Source organism: Aquarana catesbeiana, linkage group LG10, assembly GCF_042186555.1.
Source record: "Aquarana catesbeiana isolate 2022-GZ linkage group LG10, ASM4218655v1, whole genome shotgun sequence".
NCBI classification, from domain to species: domain Eukaryota; kingdom Metazoa; phylum Chordata; class Amphibia; order Anura; family Ranidae; genus Aquarana; species Aquarana catesbeiana.
The window spans coordinates 236,732,234-236,746,975 of NC_133333.1; the positions used below are offsets into that span (position 1 = coordinate 236,732,234).

General features: G+C 41.1%; 1 protein-coding gene across 1 annotated transcript in view; it reads left to right on the plus strand.

The window, feature by feature from the left end:
- The first annotated feature begins 232 nt into the window (after window positions 1–232).
- CASZ1 (castor zinc finger 1) overlaps window positions 233–14,742 on the plus strand; it is a 319,815-nt gene continuing 305,305 nt past the window's right edge. The window contains exon 1 of the mRNA XM_073603470.1: window positions 233–343. The gene's annotated coding sequence lies outside the window, so the exon portion shown is untranslated. The remainder of the gene's footprint in view (window positions 344–14,742) is intronic.

A 14,742-nucleotide genomic window follows, 5' to 3' on the forward strand; every position in this document is an offset into this window, starting at 1 on the left:
TTCACCTCCCCAACAATAGTTCATATTCAAAAGGTCTGAAAAATGCTGGAGGCTTCTGGGAGATGACAGCAGTTTTCAGCACTTGCAGTTGGGTACATCAAGGCCTTTGTTCAAATAGCTAAACAGTTCTGTGTATAAGGAACTCCTGCCATGTTTTTGATTCAGTTTTTAGGTGATATAAAATGTGAGAGAATCAAATGTGATCTGTATGTCATTTCTGTCTTTTTTTTTTTTTGTAGCGATTCATTGAAGGCAGCTCATATCGATCGCACAGAGAGCAAAGCCGGCGCTGAGGTGTAACAGGCTGGAATGGACATCTCTTTTGCTGGATGTTATCTACAAGGTATGTCAAATATATACATTTTATAAGTAATTAAAACATTAGATTTACCCAAATAGTGTGTGTGTGTATGTGTATGTGTATATAGATAATATATATATATTGGAGATTGGTGGTCTTCTTATTTGCTTTGCACCTGAAGGATTGAGATGTATGCTGGGTGTGTGTTATCCTGACCAGCTTACACACACACATTTTATATATATATATATATATATATATATATATATATACATATATCTCATTGTATTCTTTTTTTTTTTCTTATGTCAATTTTCTCATACAACATAAGATGCATATAATTGGTTTTGCATTGTATGCCTACAGATGTAAAGTGCTCTGGTCATTAGGGGCATTAATTTATCCTCTAAACCTGCCTTACAGTACAATGTGGCAGTATAATGTCAAAACAATATAATGTTTAACATCAGATCACCTAGGTCAGGGGTCTCCAAACTTTCTAAAAAAAGGGCCAGTTTATTGTCCGGCAGACTTTAGGGGGGGCCGGACTGTGGCCATTGAGAGTACAAAATGTCCCAGCATCAGTGGGAGGAAACAATCCCCCATCATTGGTGTAATTGGGAGGAATTGTGTCCCATAGTTAGTTTCATTGGGAGGACTTGTGCCTCATCATTGGCCCCATTGTTGGTGCCATTGGAAGGAACTGTGCCACATCTTTGGTGTCAGTAAATAAAATAGTGCCCCAAAGGCCGAAAAAAAAAAAAAAACAAGCAAAGGGCCACATCGGCCCCCGGGCCATGGTTTGGAGACCACTGATCTAGGTCACTCCATTGATGATAATGTTGACTTACAAGCCTAAATAGCAAATTATTACAGAACAGAATGTATCATGATAAAAACTATCTTCATGCACACTTTATCATGACTTTCCATACCCGCAATTACCCCACCATTGCTCATTTATAGTAGCCAAGGGCCCTAATGTCCCCGCTAGGAAGTCTTGTCCCTAGCGGGGATACTAGGGCCCTTGGCTACTATAAATGAGCAATGGTGGGGTAATTGTGGGTATGGAAAGTCATGATAAAGTCTCTACCAGTTCTGGTAACCAGGGATGAGCTGGGTTCGGATCCAAACCCAGTCTGAACCCAGTTTACCCAAACTGACAACTTCTCTGTATAGATGCAGCTGCAGGAAATCTCCCACCCACAGCTCATTGCCCCAGCATGATGGCTACATTTTGGGTTTGGGCTGAACCCGACTGGGCCACACCCAAGCTCATCCCTGCTGGTAACCATTGTCACCAGGACTGAAAATAAAGGAAAATCCAAAAATGTGGGTTGTCGCTATATTAGAAATAAGGGAAGATCTTCCAATAGGAATACTTGTTTCAATCACAGCGATCTAAGAGGGGTTAACCTCACTTTGGAGAGATTTCTCCTAATTTCCTGATGTGTCTGTACAACAGGAAGTGAAGGAAAATTTTTCAACCCAGATAAAAAAAAAAAAAAAAACCTTACAAGTGTATACACCATCCCATACTCTCCAAAATATATAAAAATAAGCTTTGGTTTTGATATGCTTTACTTACAATATGTCTCACTGCAACAACGTACCCAGGGGCCAATGTCATTTTATTATTGTATTGGTAGGAATGACTTTCCATGCTTATATCCCAATAGGCCAGATTATACCATGTACAGATTAAAGTGCATTCTTCATATGTGATCTGCAAGGTGTTTGTTACAAAAATCTGATTATCTTTTGTATACCAGTAGTGTGTCCATGAGGCCTAGTTCATACAGGCAGTAGAAATAGGCATTTTTATCACTCACCGGAAGCCTAACATGACAGCCAGAGGGGATTGTGCACATGCCACAGCTGTAATGCTTTCCACCACAGCCGTGGCAAAATGAATTTAGCTTTTTGAATTAGACAGGTGTCACTGCTTGTCAAACTTGACCATTGAAGTCAATGGGAATGTGTTGCAACTGTGAGCCAAATGCTTGGCTCTTGGCTTGTGGTTGCGCCATGGCAGTCCAATGCAAATACCCAGTTCAGCAAAAATAAATAAATCAACAGGAAAAAAAAAAATCCAAAAAAAGAAGACATTTAGAAGGCAGCGGTATGGTCTCCTGAAAGCTGATGCTCTACCGCCCTCTGAAAAGCAATAAAATCAATTATCACTTTTTAGAGGGGCAGTGAAGACTGTTGTCAATATGATCCTAGCTTAAAGGTGTTTAGAAACAGCAGCAAGAGATTTGAGGATCAAGGCACCACATCCCAAAGTTTAATAGTTCATGTTGGGAATGTATGGAAGGGATTTTTAAGGTGCCATACATTTTATTCTGTATGAACCAAGATTAAAATCAAGCATTTTGTTTAAAACCAACAACAACAATTTCATGCATTGCATGTACATTGGTTTCCTCTCTACATGTTTCACCATGAAATGGCTTCTTCAGGAGACTCATGAAGCCCTGTACAGTCTCCTGAAGAAGCCATTTAATGAAATATGTTAAGCGGAAACCACTGTACATGAATCACGACTGCATAAAATTGTTGTTGATTTTAAACAAAATGATTGATTTTAATCTTGGTTCATACAGAATAAAATGTATGTGGTTTTGGAATCTTTGCATTTTGATACCCCTTTTTTTGGCACCTTATAAATCCCTTCCATACATTCCCAACATGAACTAGCTTAAAGGTGGTATCCTTCATTCACAAACATATATGTTTCCATCTGACCAGTGTCTACACCAAATTATTTTTTTTTGAGCGAGTGTCATAAGTTGGGTACACACTATAAGAAAATCGGGCGAACGTTCGCCCGATTTTTCTCGATGTTTCACAGCAAATCGGAATCGATGAAAGAAAATCCGTACGAAAATTGTTATGAGAATTCTCGTACGACAAAGCCTTTTTTTTGTTGTTTATTGTTTCTGATCATGCACAGTCTTTCTTTTCTGATTTTTCTTATATGAAAATCGTATGAAAACGGTACACATTATACGAAAATCATTCATTCTGTTCCCGTATGAGAAAAATTTTGGAGTTTGTCCCTTCGGGAATTTTCGTACGAAAATTCGGAACCGGCTGTCTAAAGTTGTGTACACACTATACGAAAATCGTAAGAAAATTCTTTGGACGAAAATGTTCGCCCGATTTTTCTTATAGCGTGCACGGGCCTTTATATGAGCTTTATCACTTCAGATCAGGCATCTCCTAACTTTTCAGTTTGAGGGTAAAAAAAAATATATATATATTTTTTTTTTTTTAAGTTTAAATGGTAAAATTAAAAAAATGTAAAAATATTTCCGGGCTGAAAAAAAAAACAGTTTTATAAAATAAATGAGTTCTCCTTTACACCATGGTCCTCATCAGAGTGCCCCCTTGCATTAAGGTCCCCATCAGAGTTCCCCTCTACATCAGGATCCCCATTATAGCCCCCCCCACCTTATATTGGGGTCCTTAACAGAGTCCCCCATACATCATGCATGCAGAGACCCTCTCCTAATCTGAATCTTCATTCTGTTAATATTGAGGATATGCCCCTAACTGTAGCCACAGGTCAGATAAAATCTTCTAGAGGGCCGTAGTTTGGAGACCCCTGCTTTAGATTACAAATGTGGACCTATAAGTCTTTTTTTTTTTTTTTTTTTTTTAATTTAACTCTAAAAACAAAAAGCCGGATTTTCAGCCCTTCTTAATCACCTTAAAAAAAAAAAAAAGTGAAACTCCCCTTGTTTTATGTCTGGGGGGCATCAGCGCTTTTAAAATGTGAAGCCTCTTGAATCTCTTGTAGTTAGGCTGATGTCAGCTGTCTACTAAATCACGCTGATAGGCGATCAGTATAACATTAGCTCTCCGCCACAGTCACATCTGATAATCTATCCATTTGTACGTATTAAATCTAATATTACTTCCTTTACAGTTCATTGTGGCCGCCACACCCCCTCTGTGTCTGCTACAAGACCACAAATCCTAATTTCAGAGCGATCCAACCACTGCAATATGACATTAGATGGCATATAATTAGAATTTAAAGTTTGTCTGCTGATGTACTTCAGTTACATTTTGTCCATGTTTAACAAGCATTATAATAACATGTTTCCTAACATAAATTGTACCAGTATTACAAGGAGTAGAACAAAGGTTTTCTGGTTATATTAGGGCGGAAGGCACAATATTCTCTACAAAGCGCAGAGATCATTATATTTTTTTAAAGCTCCTGTCAGATATCAAAGTAACATTTAATCTATTTATGTGTTCATTTAAAATGGCCTTTAAATAGATACAGGGCTTTTTTGACAGAGAATAGATGCAAGTACTCAGGAGAGCATTTCACACAGGGTGCAGGGCTCAGGAGTGTGTATCACACAGGGTGCAGGACTTAGGAGCGTGTATCACACAGGGTGCAGGGCTCAGGAATGTGTATCACACAGGGTGCAGGACTCAGGAGCGTGTATCACACAGGGTGCATGGCTCAGGAGCGTGTATTGCACAGGGTGCAGGGCTCAGGAGTTTGTAACCCACAGGGTGCAGGGCTCAGGAGTTTGTATCACACAGGGTGCATGGCTCAGGAGCGTGTATTGCACAGGGTGCAGGGCTCAGGAGCTCGTATCACACAGGGTGCAGGGCTCAGGAGCGCGTATCACACAGGGTGCAGGGCTCAGGAGTTTGTATCACACAGGGTGCATGGCTCAGGAGCGTGTATCACACAGGGTGCAGGGTTCAGGAGTGCGTATCACACAGGGTGCAAGGTTCAGGAGTGCGTATCACACAGGGTGCAGGGCTCAGGAGTGCATATCACACAGGGTACAGAGCTCAGGAGTTTGTATCACACAGGGTGCATGGCTCAGGAGTGTGTATCACACAGGGTGCATGGCTCAGGAGCGTGTATCACACAGGGTGCAGGGCTCAGGAGTGCGTATCACACAGGGTGTAGGGTTCAGGAGTGTGTATCACACAGGGTGCAGGGCTCAGGAGCGTGTCTCACACAGGGTGCAGAGCTCAGGAGTTTGTATCACACAGGGTGCAGGGCTCAGGAGTTTGTATCACACAGGGTGCAGGACTCAGGAGTGTGTATCACACAGGGTGCAGGGCTCAGGAGTGTGTATCACACAGGGTGCAGGGCTCAGGAGTTTGTAACCCATAGGGTGCAGGGCTCAGGAGTTTGTATCACACAGGGTGCATGGCTCAGGAGTTTGTATCACACAGGGTGCATGGCTCAGGAGTGTGTATCACACAGGGTGCAGGACTCAGGAGCGTGTATCACACAGGGTGCAGGGCTCAGGAATGTGTATCACACAGGGTGCAGGACTCAGGAGCGTGTATCACACAGGGTGCAGGGCTCAGGAGTTTGTAACCCACAGGGTGCAGGGCTCAGGAGTTTGTATCACACAGGGTGCATGGCTCAGGAGCGTGTATCGCACAGGGTGCAGGGCTCAGGAGCTCGTATCACACAGGGTGCAGGGCTCAGGAGCGTGTATCACACAGGGTGCAGGGCTCAGGAGTTTGTATCACACAGGGTGCATGGCTCAGGAGCGTGTATCACACAGGGTGCATGGCTCAGGAGCATGTATCACACAGGGTGCAGGGCTCAGGAGTGCGTATCACACAGGGTACAGAGCTCAGGAGTTTGTATCACACAGGGTGCATGGCTCAGGAGCGTGTATCACACAGGGTGCATGGCTCAGGAGCGTGTATCACACAGGGTGCAGGGCTCAGGAGCGCGTATCACACAGGGTGTAGGGTTCAGGAGTGTGTATCACACAGGGTGCAGGGCTCAGAAGCATGTCTCACACAGGGTGCAGAGCTCAGGAGTTTGTATCACACAGGGTGCAGGGCTCAGGAGTTTGTATCACACAGGGTGCAGGGCTCAGGAGTGTGTATCACACAGGGTGCAGGGCTCAGGAGTGTGTATCACACAGGGTGCAGGGCTCAGGAGTGTGTATCATACAGGGTGCAGGGCTCAGGAGCATGTATCACACAGAGTGCAGGGCTCAGGAGTTTGTAACCCATAGGGTGCAGGGCTCAGGAGTTTGTATCACACAGGGTGCATGGCTCAGGAGTTTGTATCACACAGGGTGCATGGCTCAGGAGTGTGTATCACACAGGGTGTAGGGTTCAGGAGTGTGTATCACACAGGGTGTAGGGTTCAGGAGTGTGTATCACACAGGGTGTAGGGTTCAGGAGTGCGTATCACACAGGGTGCAGGGCTCAGGAGTGCATCTCACACAGGGTGCAGGGCTCAGGAGTGTGTATCACACAGGGTGCAGGGCTCTAGAGTACAAATCACACAGGGTGCACGGCTCAGGAGTGTGTCTCACACAGGATGCTGGTCACAGAAGTGAAGGGCTCACACATGTCACCATTTTTTAGACCATCCACACTTCACCTCAAGGATCTTGTTGATCACTGAGGAGTCCACTGTATAGCAAAATGAGCCTTATAAATTAATTTCGACAAAATGTTATTCGCTCTAACACTTTACACACTGAGCTGCAGTGACACCCTGCAACTAACTGGCCTTACGTGTATCTGCTAAAAAGAACAGTGCTAGCTCATGGCAAGCACCTCCAGCTCCAGCTGCCTTCATGTCAGTCCAACATTCCCATTTTGTATGTACATTTCATACAAATTATGTAGAGTGGGAGCCCCACTCCCACCTCACTGTTGACCACTCATTACAGTGACGGGTGAATAGGGAGGGATAGGTGATAGAGGGTGTTGGGCCAGCTATCGCCTGTAGGAACAAACCAAAATATGCATACCAGGTTTTGGGGCTCATGGTGTTCTCAGTAATATAGCTGATATGATGTGCAGGCCTTGAGTGGTGCCTACTTAGCATTTCTCGGCCATGACTGCAACTTTTAGGAATGAACAGGTATGGCTATTATCCCATGTAATATACACATCAAAATAAATTGATATATGAAAGAGCTTTAAGTAATGCTCACAGATAAATATGTAAAGATTTTAGGAGATTATCAGAAAGGAATATATTAGAGATAATAAAGCTAGGGTGAGGTCTTTTCTCACACATAGCTGACTTCCTGTCCCATAAAAGATTACAGTCATTTGACTCCGACAAGCCTCATTAAATTAACTGAATTGTTAGGATAGAAATATAAGAGTGACCAATGATTGCAGGATGGTGAAGATCTGGAGCTACCATTCATATTGTCCCTTCACTATCTGGTGAGTCACTAGCCCACACACGAGGAATGTACAAATCAGTTTTCCTGCTCTTTACTGGTTGCATGCTCGTCCTGGATCATTGTCTCACCCAGTAATGCAGCAAGGTTAAGTATTTTCTTTTTTTTAAGTGTAGTATCTGCTCTTATTAGTGTCTTGGGAGGAAAACGAGCAATGTGTTCCTGTGCCCTCTCTCAGTTGTGAAATACCCAACTGAGTATAATTGGGCTCTTAGGGATTCTTCTCTTGAAAGAAAAAAAACATACCTGGTCCAATACTGGAATTTTGGTAAGGGGACCAGGAAGGTTACTTGTTGTCCAGTCAGGATTCCAAGGAGCCAGTGCCTCCATATAATGGGATGGCCCTCAGGAGTTTCAGCCCAGAAATGCCTGAAAAACGCCATGGCTAGTTTTAAGTATTAGACTTGGTCAAAGAACTTATCTTTTTCTGCACATTGCTCCCTGGGCTAAGCCTTTTGACTAAGACTGGAGCAATTTTTTTATATTGCGGGCCAGAAGGTCCTGCCAATGTAATCTTACACAGTCACTTTATTTACTTTCCTCCACTGCTTGTGAAGATTCACTTGTGTGCTTTCTCGCTTTCACGGATAAAGGATGTGGGTCTTTGGGCCTTCTCATGAAGTCTAGGGTGAAAGATGGGGGACCTTCGGGCTCTGTTCTTCCCAGCCTTGGGTGGTTCTTCATTCGTTCAGTATTCAGGGGGTCAGGTTTTGGCTGACTCCAGGTCGGAGGGATCTGTCCGTTTACAGCTGGGTGGGTCAAGTATTCCTTGCCTCACCTGGTGTCTTGTGCTCCATGGGCCAATAACTTATAGAGGCCCATACACTTTGGCGAAGGACCATTTCTTCAGACACATGCTTGGTCAACTGAGCACTTTTTTTATGCATATGGAGCTTGCATGTGCTCTCCACCTCAGTTTTCAGGATAAATATTACAGCTAAAAAGCCTACACTTTCAAAACTAACAGTGGAAACTGTCATGTTTCTGTCATGTTTCTGTCATGTCTGGTTCCCCTCAAGGGCTACTGGTAAAGGCAGAGCTGCACCTGCTGTATTTCAATTGTCCTAAAGCTTTAATGCAGTGTAAAGTATAGCTGATGTATACCATGATTGTCTTAGCAGTATACAGAGGTTGTGCTATGTATACCAAACACATTTGATTTTCCAGTATGCAGTATCTGACATGCATTCATTGATCATTCCATAGCCAATAGTGTACCAATTAACAAGGCCAGGTTAGAACTCAACACCTTACATACTAGTTGGCAAATGATCTCCACCAAGACTAAGTATAGGTAAACCAGCACTTTACAGTCAGGATCTCCATTAAGAACAGTTCCCTACAAAAGAAACAAGGGTTCTTACCTTGTACATACCCTGATATGGCTAATAACAAAGTACAATCCCTGTACACAAAAAAAAACTAAATAACACAGTATTAAAGTTATTGCATACTCATTTGTGTATAGCGTAGGGATGGCTAGTCAATGACATATGGCTATGTTGCCATGTTAGTTAATGATGCATCCCTGCTCCCTTGTTAACAGGCAGCTGCAAGGTGGGGAATGCCCTGGCCATAGCTGATTGGGCCAGCATTGACATCTTACAGTCAAAAAATGTAGCGCTCTACAAGGAAATATCCTAGATATCAGTTTGTGTAAACTTCAATATGTGGGATGTACTACATGCCCGCTATGAACCAGAATTAGTGAGCATTATCATGGGGCTTCCTATGCCAGTGACAAAGGCCTGTCGAATGTTTCAAAGCACTTTAAACACACTCATGCAGGCAATGTTCACCACTTTAAATTCTGTGGCTTGGAAAAAGTTAGAAATTCACCTAGAGGGGGTGATATCCACCGGAAACTCTTTGAAAGGGAAGTCTGGTGGATTTTCAACCTCCATACGAGAACTCCCACAGGTATGAACCACAAATATGACGTGGATCTTTTTCTTAAATCGTATTTACCTTTAAGTTCCTGTCGGGTCTCAATGTATGCAAATGTGTATCTGGATGTATTATAACCTTGGTTTTATGTGATTTATATATATTTGTATAGTCCATATTGATTTATATTGTGATGCTCTTATCTTTCTAAATGTGCTTATTTTTCTCCTTGTTACTATTTTTGCTTGATATAAGATGTTTGTTCTTTTCTTTGTTTTATGGTGGTGGGTTGATTTCAGTGGCTGATTGTTTGATTGCCTGCCTGGTGGGTGGAGTCCCCCCGTCCCTATATATTCTTGATTCTCATTTTAATGTTTGAGCTGTGATCAAGGTGGTTGTGCCAAAACGTTAGCCCCTTGTACCCTTTTATGTGTACCTAATAAACCATTTACTAAGGATTTGGAGTGCCGGCTTACTATTGGAAAGCATTGACATCTTTCTTCCAGGTTCGGACCGAAATTCAAGCTCATCCCTGAGTGGTTCTTTTTCTGATATATATAAATATGAGAAGAAGAACCACTTAGGGATGAGCTTGAAGATATATATACCTATATATATCTATAGATATATAGATATCTTTATATCTATCTATAGATAGATATGTAGATATCTATATATCTATCTATATATATCTATAGATAGATATATCTATAGATATATATATATAGATATATATATATATCTATATATATATATATCTATATATATATATATATATATATATATCAGATATAGATATATCTAGATAGATATATCTAGATAGATAGATACATAGCTCCCAACTGTGCCTGATTTCGAGGGACTGACCCTGATTTGGAGCAATGTCCCTCTTTCCTCTTCATTTGTCCCTCATTTTGGTCTGATCTAAATAGTTGTATATAAAATGCACTTTTTATATTTCAAAAAGTGTTCCCTGTGGTAAACCTTTCATCCAATTTCTAAACTGCTGCATTTGTACATTTTAAAAGGCAATATAAAGGAATAGTAGTGGTAAAAAAAAAGCCCTTCTGGATTTAATTAACCTTTTTTTTTTTGTTAATTCTCCTTTAAGGGGGTGTGACAGGGGGCGTGTCCTATGCCTACATACGTTTGTTAGTAGGTGTACCTCATTCCCATCTCAAAATGTTGGGAGGTATATATATATATATATATATATATATATATATATATATATATATATATATATATATATATATATAAATATATATAAAGAGAGAGAGAGAGAATCTATATATATATCTATATATATAATATATATATAAATCTATCTATCTATCTATCTATCTATCTATCTATCTATCTATCTATATATAGATATCTATATATATCTATATATATATATATATATATATATATATATATATATATCTATATATATCTATATATAGATATATATAGATATATATATATCTATATATAGATATATATAGATATATATATATCTATATATATATATATATAGATATATATATAGATAGATAGATTTATATATATATTATATATATAGATTATCTATCTATCTATCTATCTATCTATCTATCTATCTATCTATCTATCTATCTATCTATCTATCTATCTATCTATCTATCTATAATGCACCATAACGCATCAAAAAAGCACCAGACACGCTTACAAATTTGCATGTAGAAACACATCTGGAAACGCATCCGGACTACGTTTCTATGGTGTGAATCTGCCCTTAAAAAAAGAAAAGTAATGCAGCCACCACATCTACACAAAAGCTACAATATAATGATGATGATCATGATAATTAAAATAATGAATAATTATTATAATAAATAATAATCATAAAATACTAAATAATATTAATTATAATAATAATAATTGTAATAAACTATAATAATATAATTATAATAATATACATGTTTTTGGGTTTACTGACACTTTCAGCTTCATAAAAACTCAATACTGTTTGCTAAAAATCTAAAGTGATGTGTAAGTTATATATTATCTTTATTTTCATTAGATTTGTGGGTTTTTTGTTGTTATTATTATTCCTGTAAGGGTTGGAAATAAAAGCAAACCAAAAACTAGAAATGGTTAGCCTTTTATTGGACTATTATAAATAAGCTTGCAAATGATCAGTTGTGAGAAGCAAACCGGTCGCCTCCCGCTCTCGGGATCAGGGCTCTGGGATGAAACAGAACTGACAAAAGAACAGGCCTGCAATCTGCTGAAATCTCATGTGAGAGCGCGCAGCGAGAGACGGCGAACTCCTTCAAGTCTAAATATGCTCACCAGCCATTTCAATCATTAAAAATGGATTGATCCAATATGACCTTTGGGTTTGAAGTCTGGGATCTTGGGGGTCAGTTTAATGAGGCTCCTGCTGGGACGTCCTTTGCTTTTTTTAAGGAAGGTTAAGCATGAGACAAGACTCTAACATGGCTGGGGGGGGTGGGGGGGATAATCTGCTAGATCTCAATCCTGCAGCTGTCAGCCACTAATCTGCTTTCGTTTTACACCTCATTTTTCAGAAATTATAGCAAGATTATGAATTATGAATGAAAGCCGCCGTGGCGTTCGCTAGTCTAAAAGAAACATGTGAAAATCAATAGCCATGAATTTTGGTGACGGCCCGTACGGCAGTTTTCCCGAGTATAACGTTCAGCTGCCACTCCAACAAGATTGTGACGGTGTTTATTTTAAGCAATCTGTCACACATGACATGGAAGATACAGGGAATTGTCTCGTTTTGCCGCCTGATTTGTGCCGCTGACACATATTCTGTATCTGGAATAGGCTGAGGCACAAGCGGCAGCCTGCTGGGCGTTATCTGAACATGCTGGGAGTTGTAGTGTGTTTAGAGCAGATCATCATTCCTGCTGGGTAAAGGAATGTTCAGAATGTTCTAAACTCTGTAAAATAAGTCAGAATTCATTTCAATTTGACTGATAATATTTATTTTTATTCGTGATTTGCAATATTAAATAAAGTTTTGTTTTTTTTTAATTATTTAAACATCAGAAATAAACTGAATAATTCATTTTGATGAAGTTAAAAATGAATGCCTGAGTGATCAGTCTGGGTCTTTTACCTGGCTAGACAGTACAGTACTTGGCAGTACCAGCACTGAGTTATCCAGGGCAAGCATACGGAATTGTGCCCCTTTCTGCTGCCCCTAATACATGCCGTAAAATGGGTGTACCATCCTGCGCCCATTCTCTGCCCGCTTGCTCCAGCTGCTCGCGGTTGGCATGGAGTGTTCACAGCACACGCGTATGACAATTACTTGCTTTCTAGCAAGGTAGTTACACATGCGCAATGTGTTTTTGTGTCAGCTGTGGCCAGATGGTGTGGGGAGCGGGTATAATATGTGACAGTAGTAGTTGTTATAGAAGACATGAAGCTGTGGCCTACTGGTTGCAAGCCACTGATCTGGGGCTTTTGTGTAGCTAGGGGGTGCTGCACCCCTTACCACTGCATCTTAGGCAGCTGCCCCTCCTGCCCATCCCTTGTCCTAGCCCTGGTACATGGTCATGGTTTTAGCCCAGGGATCTTCAAACTACGGCCCTCCAGCTGTTGCGGAACTACACGTCCCATGAGGCATTGTAAAACTCTGACATTCACAGACGTGACTAGGCTTGATGAGAATTGTAGTTCCTGAACAATTGGAGGGCCGTAGTTTGAAGACCCCTGGTTTAGCCTGATATTTTTCCATCATAGGCTTGTGTAGGTTTGCCAATGTATCCGGCCCCCTTTGCCTCTGATTTTATCTTTGGTTTTGTAATACTCAATCTTTTCGTTTCAGGTTCACCCATCTAGCAGGCTGTGAGAGGACAGAAGCACACAACGCAGCTACGCCGGCCCCTTCTTTCTGTTGCCCATTCACAGAAGCCTTTGTATTTTGTGAACGAGTTCACATAGTATAAAGGCTTCTGTGAATGGGCGGAAGGAGAGAAGGGACAGGCATAGCAGTTCTAGCAACTCTGCTCTTGAAGGAACTGACACCACAATGAGCAATGTCCAAGCCCCGGAAGTTTTCTTCCTAGAGCACAATAAACCCGTCAGATGTGAATAAAAGATATGTCTATGAAGCGGCAGACACTTATATGCCTGTTGTTTTTACAAAGTAGCTGAATTCCTGGAATTCAGCTTTAAAGGTTTAATCCAGAGTCACACCTCTTCAAAGTGGCTAACAGGCAGTAATTTAACAGTGTAAACTAAACCTCCTGGGCCTTTCTGATGGTCTACAAGGAAGACTTACGGTAGATATCCAGTTTTGATGCAAGTGTTGAGGAGCATCCAGTACAAGAGTTCATGACACCTAAGAAGTTTAAGTCCAAATCTTTATTGATCAAGAGAATCCAAGGGAAATGTACATTAGCCCTAAGGTATTTCCTCCGAAATTTTATGGCTTCTCCTGATCAATAAAGATTTGGATGAAAACTTTTTAAAAAGTGAAAACTTAGGACTCTTTGCAGGCCAGTCAGGTTCCTCCAACCCAAACTCGCTCATCCATGTCTTTATGGACCTTGCTTTGTGCACTGGTCCAAATCATTTGGTGGAGGGGGGATTATGGTGTGGGGTTGCTTTTCAGGGGCTGGCCTTGGTCCCTTAGTTCCAGTGAAGGGAACTCTTAAGGCGTCAGCATACCAAGACATTTTGAACAATTTCAGGCTCCCAACTTTGTGGGAACAGTTTGGGGATGGCCCCTTCCTGTTTTTAGGTTTCATGAACTTTTGTGCTGGGCGTTCCTCAGCATTCACCCAAAACCCAGAATGAGTAGTTTATATACAGATGCACCAGAAAGAGTGCCAAACAATCCACAAGTTGAACAATGATTTATTGCTTCATTGAATGACTACAGAAAGGACAATAAACTTCCAATGTGTTTCGGGGGCCCATAGATCTCCTTTTTCCTCAGGGCTTAGGTACAATGAAGTGTGGACTAAGTAGTGTAGTCACCAGGTTTTACTTGATTACTGTTTGAAAAATCATATGACCAGGATCGGCGAATGGAATTTAATGTTGAAGTAATGTTTGAAACTTGGGTAAAAAAAGAAGCCTGCTGCCTCCTGGAACTGGGTTGACCTAGGACTATGTCCTTTTCTCAGATCCAGGTCTGAAGGCATCTTAAGCCTCAGTGCAGAATTCTCTTCCTTCCCAGGACGAGCATAGTTAACAGGTGCATTTACTGCTCTTTCTTATTGAACGTGCCAAAATGAAAGCATTGCTGTGTCCTGCATACTCCACACATTCATTTATTGAATGAAGGCGGGGGGGGGCTGCCATTTATTATCAGGCAGCTGC